This window comes from Pygoscelis adeliae, unplaced genomic scaffold (assembly GCF_000699105.1).
Source record: "Pygoscelis adeliae isolate BGI_AS28 unplaced genomic scaffold, ASM69910v1 Scaffold377, whole genome shotgun sequence".
In the NCBI taxonomy this organism is placed as follows: domain Eukaryota; kingdom Metazoa; phylum Chordata; class Aves; order Sphenisciformes; family Spheniscidae; genus Pygoscelis; species Pygoscelis adeliae.
The window spans coordinates 1,243,285-1,253,221 of NW_008825210.1; positions in this window are offsets into that span (position 1 = coordinate 1,243,285).

Here is a 9,937-nt window from a genome sequence, read left to right on the forward strand (position 1 = left end):
CCCCGCTTCTGCGCTCGCCTTCAGCGGCTGCAGATGTGGCGCGCAGCCGCCTCCGAGAAGTCATGAACTGTGTCGTCTGCGCCCTTTAACAGCCAACATCTGCTGCGGCCGCCTGATGGAAGCGGCATGGAAGCAATTTTGGGGAGAGCGCTGAAGTTTGGCCCTACAGATGATTACTTTATATTAATTGCATCGAGATAGTTACCGTACGAGTCGGGTTTGAAGCTGATCCCCCCCCCTTTTTTATTATTGTTTTAAAAGCAGTAGTTAAAATTGTTTGACATGGGAATGCTTTTTATTGTTGATCATTGCTGGTTCTGAAAAGTTTATTACAATGGGTGAAAACAACAACCAAAAAAACCCATAAAAAGCTGGGGCTGTAATATGCTTAAAGGCTAAAAAAGTACCAATAGTGTTGATTTAACCAAAGAAAATGTTCCTGGAGGTATTGTAAATTTTATGTGCCAGATGAAAAGCATTAAGTGTGTTATTTTTCACGAAGGAAAAACATTCTGATTTTTGACCATTTTGTAAATTATATTAATGCCGTAATACGGCTTTAACAGTCCTGGGCCTGTTCCAGGAGCGCTCGCCCCCTGAGCGGGTCCCGTGGGGGCGTGGGTCGGGGGCCCTGCCTGGAGCAGCGTTGGGTGCAGGGGACTCGGCGGGCAGAAATCTGTCGTCTTGGGCGAAGTGCTCTGTTTGGGCAAAGTGCTTTGTTGTTGCTTTTTTTTAATTTTTCCCCTTTCCTTCTTTTTTGGAAGTTGCAAGTGAGCATTTTAAATGCAGCAAGAATAAAACTGAGGGAGAAAATAAGCCGCTTTGGAATGTAGCGGAAGGCTGAGATGCTTCAGTATTTTATCTTTATTTTGCTAATTATTTGTCATGGAGATCTGAGTTGATTCCCTGAGATTTCTTTTAAGCCTCTTAAGAGTAATTATTTTGGCTAATGGTAATTTTCCTCCGCTTGCTGTTCCCTAGCTAGAGTGTTGCGGTGCTGCTTGCCAGCACGGCCGGAGAAATAAGCTCGAGGTTCAGAATATGGACCGGCAAGGGGAAAAGCGATGAGGAAAAACCCAGAGGGTATGTAAGCCCCTTAGGGATTGCGTGGAGGATTTATAACTTAGAGGCAAGTCTGTCGTCCCCGTCGCTTGGGCTGGGATGGGAATTTGTCCAGCAATCATCCTTTTTGATGGAAAATTAGTTAGCAGTTGTTGAAGAGCCTGTAGCAAATTCTTATACAATAAAGGTAAATCAAGCTAGGCATTGGTTTATACGTGATTTTTCAGTTCCCTATATTAGCGTGAGAGCTATAGCTTACCCTACTGAAAACTTAATTAGGCAAACAGAATGCTATGTTAGCAGGCACTTACAAACCCCGTGTGCTCAGGACTAGATTCAAATAAGTTAATAAGAGTTATATTAGGTGTTTCTAATGGTACTTTCCTTTTTTTAAAATAAATGCAGTCTTTGGTAATAAGCCACCCACACCTTTTTGGGTAATAGTTTAATTGAAAGGCTTGATTGTGTCCATTTAGTCACAGAGGATCCCTTCTGCTGTGCGGTATGTTAATCTAAGTGTCTTCGTACCCCTTACATTTGGATGCCTGACGTAAAGCCCCTATAGGACAGAACTGGGATGGGAGAAGGAAACAAACAATCTGTTGCGGGGTACACTCAGAAGAGCCAGCAGACACGAGCAGAACAAATCTTCAGAGTTAGTGTGGGTGTAGGGGTGCATGCGTGTTTGTATGTAATGTATTTAAAATGCCCATAGTTTATGCCTTTTGAAGGCTCCAAATCATAGCTGTCATATTAGCTATATCATTTCCAAAAATAATGCCAGGAACAGACTGATACTGATTGTTCAAAAAAGCATCATTATTCTGTGATACTTTTTTGGGCTTCTAACATCCCCGCTTAAAACAGGTGTTTCTATGCAGTGTTCCTCAAAAATTGTTTGCTGAAAGGATTTTGATTCTACATTAAAGGTATTTTCTTAGTTTTTTCCTTCTAGAAGACAGAATGATAAGGGGAAAGGGGAGGAACATTCTTATTTTCTTCCTTACTCATTTCAGCAAATGTATTTCTGGACAAAAGGACATTAATGCAAAGCCTGCAAATTTAATCTGGTGGTCAGAAGTTTGGGACTTGGTTATTCCATACCTGATGTTACACCATTTCCTCCATGTCTGTGTGCTTCTGTCTACAAAGTGGGAATAGGAAAAAGTCGCCGTGTTAAGAGGCTGCTGGAGGATTTAAATAATGCTTGTGAAGCGCTGAGGTCGTCTAATATAGGGCATTTTGATAATAAAAAGAATTAATGTCCTCAACCAGTCTCAGCCTCAGAGTGGGGGCTCTGTTGGTGCGATGTAGGGCGTCTGCAGTGTTTCTTAACAGCGATTTTGTACCGTTGTAGCTGAACATGCCTGGTTTTGTGCCACCAAACAGAATTGTCAGTGGTCGCAGACTTCACACATTTCTTGAACATCGGTAAAGCAGCATTTATTTGTTATGGTGTTGATACAGATCAATGGCACATATGCCTTCTTAAAATTTATTTTACGCTAATGTTTGTGTGTGGCGGGCCAGTAAAAGCGTGTGTCTATGTTGGGTATGGCAACCTTTATTTGGCAAAGAGAGCGGAGCCTGGTTACCTGATAAGGATAGTCTTGACAGAAAATAAGTAGTACAGCAGTGTGCAAAAAAACCCCAAACAAGCCAAAAAACAGAGGAGAGTGCATAAAACGCTGTTAGCCTGTCATCATTTTACGCCCAGCCCTAAACAACAGAAATCTTCAGCGCTAAGAAGTGCTCAGAGTAGAGCTTGAGAGGTCCTTTCAAAGCAGAGACGTTCGTTCGGGGGATTCCCTGAGAGAAGATCAGATAAGATAGTAAGTGGAGGATTCAGGCGGAAAAGTGGTTTGGAATTGCAAATCAGTGGTTTGCCCATAAGTGCTTTGGGTTGGCTGTGGTGTTTTCTGATCATATATATGTGTGTATATATCCCCCCCCCGCCCCCCCCCAAGATCTCGAGTAATTCTTCATCCCTGTCTTTAAGCTCTCTCAGAAGGGTCCTGATTTTCAAAGGCTGAGGATGGCTGTTCACTCCAGAGCTCTGCAGGCTGATGTGAAATCACTGCTTGCTCTCTGCAAGCTCCTGATCTCTGTCTCTGATAGAGCTCCTCGCTTTCAAATGCTTTAGCATAACTCGTTACTTTCTTGAACGTTGTAGGAGGTTGAATAAGTATGATTTCTGCAATATGTATGTATACATAGATATATGTATGTCTATATAAAGCAATGAAACTTGGGACATGCTGGGTGTTAAGCAACCCGCCAAAAGCAACAGGAGGAACCAATGTCAGAACAGGACGTAAATTTATCTGTTGCTCACTGGTGATCCCACAGCTGGGCAGGATCCAGCTGAGCAAACTGTGATGTGGTGACTGTTCTGTCTCTTCCCACACAATGTACTTATATTGTAAAATATATATTAAAATATTTAGGGAGTTGGACATATTTCATGTAATGACTGGAGGATGATAGCTTTTAGTGCATCACTCGGATCAAGCCCTCTAGACCTTTGCCAGTTCTTTCCTGATGTGAAATGTAACGTCTTCATCTAGGGAAAAAAATAAGATTTTCTAAGTTTAATAAATCTACCAACACCTGGCTGCAAGAGAGGTAAGTGTGTTTTGGGGGGTTTTGTTTTTCTTGCCTATCTGTTTAGCTTGGAAGAAGCGGGAGCAGGATGGCTGGGTGGCACAGGGACGTCTCCATCCCCACCACTGATGGCACGCGTGACGGCAGGTGCAGGCAGGTCTCAGCTGCCTGGCACCTATATGGGCTCCATGGGGCTGGCTGCCTCAGGGGACACGGCATGTCACCACAGCAAAGGTGGTTGAAGGTGCGTAACATGCCCTGTTGATGCTCAGGTCTGTGGGAGCCTCATCTGATCATTCTGGCGTGTTGTCATCTTCAGCTTGTCTCCGAGTTATGGCCTGTAGTCTGGTCCTCTGCATCCTTGCACCTTCCCTGCTCTGCTTTCACAGGAGAAATCATTTGAGAGAAGTTTGGGCTATGCTTTCTGCCCTAGGGGCTCATCTGCCCAGGGTAGGAATAGAGTGGTTTTACAGACAGCACCAGTATCCAGCTGATGTGCTTGTCCTGCATCCCCAAATCACCTTCAACACCTACTGTCCTCTTTCTAGTGGCCTAAAACCTGCAGCTTCATTTCATCCGTGAGGCAGTCAAGCTATCTCAAAGCATTGGCACTCTCGAGACTGAAGATACTGTTGGCATAACACAAGTATAATTACTGTCAGTATAATCAACAAGGATTACTGGATTGATTTCTTCTTCTTTTTTTTTTTTTTTTTTCTTCCCCCTTCAGATGTTTAAGAAACCCCAAACTTGCATAAGAGTACATAACTTGGTAGAGTTCCCCATTGCTGGAGGCATCCTTCTGAGCTGGAGCTTGGCTTCCCCTGGAAGACGTAGGATCTTGCATGCCGTCAGTCTAGATTATGGATACGGTGTTGCCAAACCATAGGTACAATTACAAGGAAGAGATGGCATTGATCACGCCGTCTTGTCCAGCAAGATGCTTCCGCAGCTGAGCGTGGCGTGTCGGCGGGAGCAGGCGGAGAGCTGCCGGCAGTGGTGGATGGGAGCAGGGGTCAAAGCATTGGCACTCTCGAGACTGAAGATACTGTTGGCATAACACAAGTATAATTACTGTCAGTATAATCAACAAGGATTACTGGATTGATTTCTTCTTCTTTTTTTTTTTTTTTTTTCCCCCCTTCAGATGTTTAAGAAACCCCAAACTTGCATAAGAGTACATAACTTGGTAGAGTTCCCCATTGCTGGAGGCATCCTTCTGAGCTGGAGCTTGGCTTCCCCTGGAAGACGTAGGATCTTGCATGCCGTCAGTCTAGATTATGGATACGGTGTTGCCAAACCATAGGTACAATTACAAGGAAGAGATGGCATTGATCACGCCGTCTTGTCCAGCAAGATGCTTCCGCAGCTGAGCGTGGCGTGTCGGCGGGAGCAGGCGGAGAGCTGCCGGCAGTGGTGGATGGGAGCAGGGGAAGGGAGCATCAGCAGCAAGGAGGATGCTGTGAAACAGTGATAGTGATCTGGAGCTTAGGAGATGGTTCTCTTGAATCCTCCCTCGATGCTAACTTCACTGCAGTTAAAAGCTGAAGAAGGTTTGGTCTCCTTGGTGATTTGGGTGAGGGTGAAAACGGCTTTAATCTTTTTGGCTAGAGTCTAAAATGAAGGTATAACCTTCTTAATGCACCTGGCAAAGAAACATGTTTCTTACAGGTGTAGTTTTGGTTTTTTGTCCTGTGTTCTCTTGCAAATGAGCATCCCTTTCTTTTTTCTTTTTTTTTTTTCCTTTTCTTTTTTTTCCTAACATGCATATGCCTCCTTTTGGAAATTCCTTTTTCCACCCAGGCACCTGCATTTCAAGTCTCTATCATGCAGATTCATTTTTCTCTTTAGATGTGTGCCATGCTGACAGGCCTAAGGCTAGAACATGCTTTTTATCTGTGAAGGGTTTCTCTTGCACTTTCACTTCGAGTAGGTGATACTTTGAGGTGAAGGCGAGGGGCTGTGCCGTGCTGTTGAGAGCCAAGACCTGGGCTGCTACTCCGGGTAGTAGTCAGACTGTTCGGGATTTGGGGGTACTAAAAGGTTTGCATGTCTGAATGAAAGGAAGAGAGGTGTGGATTTGCAAAAGGCCTGCTTGGAGAGGGACTTTCGAGCTTAATTTCTGCCTTTACTTTCATTTATCGAAATGCACAAAATCTCAAGAGAAAGGTTGAATTTTTGGGTTTGTGTCCTCATAGTCTGTGTTCTGGCTTTTTTTTTTATGCTGGGCTAATAAACAGTGGTCCTGAACATCACAGGACTCCAGATGAGAAGAAGAGCCTAAAAATCATTGGTTATGCATGCACCGAAGTTGCATCAAAAGTTCTTTTTGAGAAATACGGCCTTTTTATTGAATCCTTATGGCACAGGCACTATGCCTTGCCACCTTCTGGACTGCCCCAGGAGCACGTTCATTAACTCCCACTATCTTCTGCATTAGCGTTGGCTTCTGTGCTCCATTTAGATTTTCTTTAAAGCATTACATAAACAACTATCGTGTAAATACAGGCGTTTGTAATGGTGCTTTTAAATTAAAAAGACTCTTGGATTCATGCAAGTAGACACATGCTTGCACAAAATAACTTTTGGCTTCCCCCTAACACTTTTCAGAATAATTTAAAGGAAGAAAAGATTTGCAAACAGTTGTAAAAGAGCCATAAAAAACTGTCAAATACCAGACCTTCAGCTAATTGTAAACTGTTTTGCTCTTGGAAGTCATACAACATTGATCTCATAGCTGCTTCATTAAGAAGGTGCTTCTCTGTAGCACAGGAGCTGCTTGCTCAGGTAACCATGAGCAAAAATAGCAAGAGGCGTTGGGCTTCTGCTATGAATGCCCAGTGTAAACTAGAATAGCTCCAGGCAACTGAAGTATTCTGTACCAAAAAGGAAGGCAAGCATTGCAGGGAGCTGAACAGGAAAAAGCTGCAGAGCTGAAAACTTCTTTTTCTCTCCTCCCAACTGCTTCACCCTGGAAGAGGCACAACATCTCCAGCCCTTTGTGGGCAGGCATGGCAGAGGTGGGGCGTGTTTTGGGAGGACCCACTGGCACAAGAGGGTGCAGGTATGGGTGATGAATGCAGTCGCGCCTGTAGGCTTGCTCTCTGGCTGACTGTCCTTCAGGAATATGTTCTAATCTTCGATTTTCAAAGGGAGACGTGAAAAAAATCTTCCGTGGACAGAGAATTGGCTGACATCCCCAGCCAGCTGGTTAGTTGCATCTTTTTTTTTTTCAGTGTACCAAGGAAGACAAGCACTCATGGGTTGGCTTTTTCTGGTTGGGATTAAAAAAAAAAAGTCAATAGTCCATTAGACTAGATCAGCGGGAAAACTTTTCTCTGAACTCAGCTCTAATTCTGCAGTTGGGTGATGTTTTGCTTGAAGAACGTGCCTAGCTCTTTGAATTGTGTCCTTCGAATGCTGCAAATTGCGGTGTCTGCTTCAGGGAAACATTAATAGCAACTTACTGGGTCTCGTCTCTAGTGTGCTCACTCTCAGTGTCTCTCCTTTAACCAGTTTCTAAAGCTCTATCATTAAATCTCTTTAAGAAGGGAAATTCTTGCCTTTGTGTATTGGTTGAGCTGATGAATGGTCGCCTGTTATCTGCTCCGTCCATGAGTCAGGCTGTCAGAGAGACAGAGCTGAAGTCAAAGGGACTTTATTTCAGGCTTCTCTACCTCCTCTGGGTTAGCCATGGAGTGGATTCTCTTCCCATCTGTTCCTGAACCAGAAACATTCTGTTTAACAAGAGGGAGGACTGGGGATTTTATCTGGCCCAGCCATTTCCTTCTTGATTTCCCAATTTCCTTCCCCTGCAGCAGTCCCATTCTGATCCCATGGTCAGAACGTCCAGCCATGGGTGCTAAACAAGGGGAGGGAAACCACAGTGTCATTGCTCACCCCTGGTGAATTTGGACATCACCCGTACATGCCCAGTTGCTGGAAGTCCCAAGTCTGTACTGGCAGTTGAACGTCTTGGTTTGCAAGTGTTGATGTGCTAGTTGATAATGCTACTTGGGAGCTGCGGGGACGGTTAAAATCCTGCGTGTGCTTCTAAAAAAGTGTCAGCTTTTCGCTGAAAACCTCATGTGTGAGTTACCTGACAGCAGGTCTCTGTGCTTACGAAGTCTGACTTGGCTGCGCTCATTAGCACGAGGTGTGTGTACATGATTGTTCAGACCAGTTTCAGTAAATGATACATATTGGATAATGCACCTTAAGCATACAGGCAGCATGGTGTTTTCCCCCACCCCAGAAGTAACTGCAAGTAGGGAGTGAGTTGCTAAACCTTAATCAGAGTTGTTTTGCTGATTATTTAATAGTTACTAGGTGCTGAATTCCTGGCTGAGAGACATTATAGGGTGGCAGAGTCTTCCCAGGAGTGGATTACTTTGGCTGGTCAGAACTGGATCTAAGGACAGCTTTCAGAAAAACCAGTTAACCTCAATTTTGTTGCTGAGTACACGTGAGCCAGGCTGCAAGCTTCTGGATTTTGGCGTGTGCCAGCACCCTGGTGGCCTCTTTAGCTGGGAAGGATGAGCAGAGAGAGAGGGACCCGGGAGAGGGTGAGGTGGGCAGGAGGTGGCCTACAGCGCTGCTATTGCAGTGCACAGCAAATGGTCAGGGAATACGGCAGCACTTAATAAGAAGAAATTCCTGGACACACAAATGAAACAATACCAAATAAAAAAAAAACAAACAAACAAAAAAACCCAGCCCTGAAAATCACCTGTGTGCCCAGATTCATACCACGTACCATCGCCCATGCGATGGTTTGGTGGTCTGATGCACTGCTGTCCTTGCTAGCTTAGGTGTGACTTACTCTTCTGATCTCGTTCACGTTCCTCATCAGAAGCATGTCAGAGAGTCATTGAACCATCCAGTAGATTTTGGCCTGGCTGACTGTAATAACTGTGAACTTTGTATTTTATGTATGGTATGCTTAAGTGATTTTGAAAGCATTAGGAAAGGAAGAAGGGACTATACACTGTACAGCTTGGTCAAGGAAGCCCTGGTGAGTGATTCCCCCATGACTCTGCAGGTGGTAAGACCAGTTGCTGGCCCCTGCTTGATGTCTCACAATCCTGCCCTTCGCTGACTCAACTGGTGCTAAAAATGAGTTTTCTCGCATCTTCTTGCCTCATTTATCTTTTTTTTGTGTGTGTTTCTACTTCCAATGCTTTCCCCATCGCGAGGACCATTGGGTGTGCAGCTGCTAAGCACCGCTCTGACTTGGGACTGCTTTTGCATCCCTTCATGGCTTTGTTCTGCCATAAACATAAAGTTTATCCCTACTTTCCCAGCCCTCCTCAGTTTTGCCCAATTTTAACCACCTTCCCGTACCCCAGAGTCATCAGTACCTCTTCGCTGCATCGGTGCAGCAAAGCTCAAACAGTCCCTGTCTCCCAGCAGCACTTTGCTACTTGTTTCCCAATTACTGCCCTCTCAGGTACGAGGGGGACTGTCTCGGTGAGAGAGTACATCTTATTTTTGTATGTGAGCTCCCTGGCATGGGCTTTCATCTGCTTTTATTGCACCCAGCAGTCTCCCGGGCACCAGCAGCCATTGTAACGGGGCACTGGGGTCTATAATGCATTGTCCCCCGCGGAGCAGTAGGAGAATACGAGATCTTCATCCCAGATCTGGGCGGGCAGAGGTACAGGGAGATGCGCAACTTGGCAGAAAGTCCATGAAGGAGTGAAAAACTGAGCCTGGACCTCTCGATGAAATCTCCAGCTGGTGGCTGAACTCCAGGACTGTTTTTCCCCCACAGTGGCAGCCTTAGTTGGTTGGTCTCCAGATGCTGCCACAATATGAATATTCAGTGCTAATAAAATATGCACAATACCATAAGCCTTGCCAGGGTGAGGATCTTGAGGGCTCGATGAACTTTGTAACAGCATTACTCAGTTGTAGGGGCACGACTGATGCAGCAATTGATTTCTCGGTTCAGGCTTCACCTTCTTTTGAGCAGAGTTCATCCCTGTTTGCTTTTCATAATAGCGTTATTACACCTCGCTGGCAGCAGGACAAGAGAAAGCGACTCTGCAGCTTTTCATTCCTCGTGTACGCCTGTGCAATAATCAACGGTGGTGAACAACAGTCTGTCAGGCTTGAATTTTGCATATATGATATGTTATCAGCTGACTATCATGGTATTAACACTAATGGAAAAGACTCCTGTTTTAACTCAGAGTTTTCCAACAGCTACAGAACAAAGGCCCAAAGAGTTTCAATATTAAAGAAAAAAGCAAAGGGGGGGGGGGGGGGG